Below are 2,905 nucleotides of genomic sequence, written 5' to 3' on the forward strand. Positions count from 1 at the left end.
CTGCTGCACCGACAGGTCAGAGTACTCCACGGTATTGATCAGTGATCGATCAGGTTCTATCAGTGATGGCTGTGTTGCTGCTGCGAGTCCAGCAGAGGGCGACATCACACCTTCAGAATCTAAACAAACATCAGTCATCAATAATGTCAACAGGTTAAAGTCACAATGATCAGCTGTATTGATCAGGTGAATCAATATCAAACTGAACTTTGGATCATTTACAGATAAAATAAGTTTCAGAGATGATTATTGTGATCAGTCACTGCTGACTTTCACCAAAATATCAGTTAGTTTATTGATCTTAAATTCTTACTTCCTGAATCAGAAACCGGCAGATTTTCACAATAAAACACACAGAACACGCTCTGTTAAAGGACTACTTTTATTTTGAAAAAACCATCAAAATTAGTGTTTCAGTACACAAATGACCAGTGTGTGTGTGTGCATGTGCATGTGCGTGTGTGTGTGTGTGTGTGTGTGTGTGTGTGTGCGTGTTGGGGGGGGGTGAAACCTTTTCAAAATAAAAGACATGTTGAACACATTTCTGGCTTGTTTAAGTCTGATTAAAGATCAATAATAAAGTTGTAATATTATAAAAACAAAGTCTTGATTCAGAGAAATGTAAATGTTCCATGTGTAAAAAATTCTGAGGAAAATTAATTTTCCAAAAAGTTAAAATATTCTGAGAATGAAGTTTTCATTTCAAAATATCAGAATAAATAAAATCACGAAAACAGGAAGTGGTCTGTGAATTAAACTTCAAGTTAAAAGTCTCGATATTCAAACTGTTTCTTGCGTAAAAAGATTCTCCAAAAAGTCTGACCTGATTTAAATAACATTACAACTTTTCTGTGGAAATATTTGGACCTTAAGCTTGAAATCTTATTTCATTTTGAAAAAACAGATCAATAAGCAGATATATTGGTAATAAAATCAGCTGTCTGGTCCTTTGACTCTCAGTTGAAACCTCTAATTAAATTCCATGAACTTTAACAATGATCACATTTGTGTGCCCTTCACAGGTTCACGGATCAATAAACTTATTGATCAGGCTGGAGCTCGTACCAAAGATCAGACTCGGACCAGAAATTTAAAAAAGGAGAAAAATAAAATAAATAAATAAATTAAAGACTGAAATGTTTTGTGTTTTTTTTAAAGGACGGTCGAGTTGTGTCTTCGTGGTTTCAGTCGTTTCTAAATTATAAAACAAAAAACATTAAAAGCGTTAAAAAACTTTGTGATATTGATAAACTGATTTCTCCTCACAGATTCGAGCTGCTGCTTTAAATCTGAAATACTACAGGTCCCAAAATCCACTGCTGCAGGAGGCATCCAATCAGAGAGCTGATTCACTGTTTGGATCGATTCAGACATTTTGGATCAGCTCAGCAGCTGTGGCGCACACAGCAGCCGAGGCTCATGGGTAATGTAGTATTAAGCTGTTTCTACCTGCAGCCTCGTGTCAACCTTCACTTCATCAAACTGATCAGAGGTCAGTGTGGAGGCAAAGTGTGGTCCCAAAAATCACCCAAACACCTTCAGCTGTGAACGTCACAAACTCCGTTGGATCAGAACATTCAACACCGAACACGCTCATCATCAAATCATTTCACAGTAACGAGATTAAGGTCCCAAAACTGTGGAGATAAAGTTCACCTCATCACCTGGAACATTCAGACAACGATTCAGAAACGTGAGATAAAGATCTCAAACATACCTGAAACACACAAGTTCAAATATTTCAGATTTAGAGATCTTTTCTTTATGAAATAAAGACTGTGGAACTACGACAGTAAGAGTTACTTACGAGAAAAACACGTCCCAACACTTCATAGCTACAGAATAAAGACCTCGTACTTCTGACATAATTCAGATTATGTATGTTTGGGACAAAGATGTCATGATAATAAAATAAAGACTTTGTAAATACAGAATAAAAATCTCGTACTTTTGACGTAATAAAGATTGTGTCATTGTGAAATAAAGATTTCAAAGTTACGATAATTATCTTGAAGTTACAGGATTAAATTAGCAGGTAAAGAGGACGAATTAATTAAATAAAAACTGGTCTCATTTTAATGACATCATCATCTCTGTCATCTTTGTCATGTGACAAACGCAGCGAGTGTCTGTTTGACTTTAACACTAAAGAAATGGGACACATTGAACTGAACAAAGACAACCAGCACAGCTAATGCTAACAGGAGCTAACACCAGATAAAATTAGCTAACCTGAGCTAACACCAGCTAACACAATCTAACATTAGCTAAGGTTAGCGAACATTACCTAACACCAGCTAACATTCCCTAACATTGGCTACCTTACACAAGCTAACATTAGCTAACATGAGTTAACATTAACTAATTAACAAGCTAACATTAGCTAACTTGAGCTAACATTAACAAACATGAGTTAAAATTCCCTAACATGAGCTAAAATAACCTTTCATTACCTAACACAAGCTAACATTATCTAACACGAATTCAAATTACCTGGCTAACGTGCTAACATTACCTATCATTACCTAACACTAGCTAACATTAGCTAACATGAGTTCAAATTACCTGGCTAACATGAGCTAACATTACCTATCATTACCTAACACTAGCTAACATTAGCTAACATGAGTTAACATTAACTAACAAGCTACCATTAGCTAACATGAGCTTACATTACCTAATATTACTTAACACAAGCTAACATTAGCTAGCATCAGTTAACATTACCTAACATGAGCTGATATGAGCTAACATGAATTAAACTGGACATGAGCTGACATTACCTCAGATCTAATGATATCTTGCTGTTTTATTAGTTTATATATATACATATATATATATATATATATATATATATATATATATATATATATATATATATATATATATATATATATATGCGACC

General features: G+C 34.6%; 1 protein-coding gene across 1 annotated transcript in view; it reads right to left on the reverse strand.

Moving 5' to 3' along the window:
- grin3bb (glutamate receptor, ionotropic, N-methyl-D-aspartate 3Bb) overlaps positions 1-2,905 on the reverse strand; it is a 176,221-nt gene that overhangs the window by 77,560 nt on the left and 95,756 nt on the right. The window lies entirely within an intron of this gene.

This window comes from Epinephelus moara, chromosome 10 (genome assembly GCF_006386435.1).
Source record: "Epinephelus moara isolate mb chromosome 10, YSFRI_EMoa_1.0, whole genome shotgun sequence".
Lineage (NCBI taxonomy): Eukaryota > Metazoa > Chordata > Actinopteri > Perciformes > Serranidae > Epinephelus > Epinephelus moara.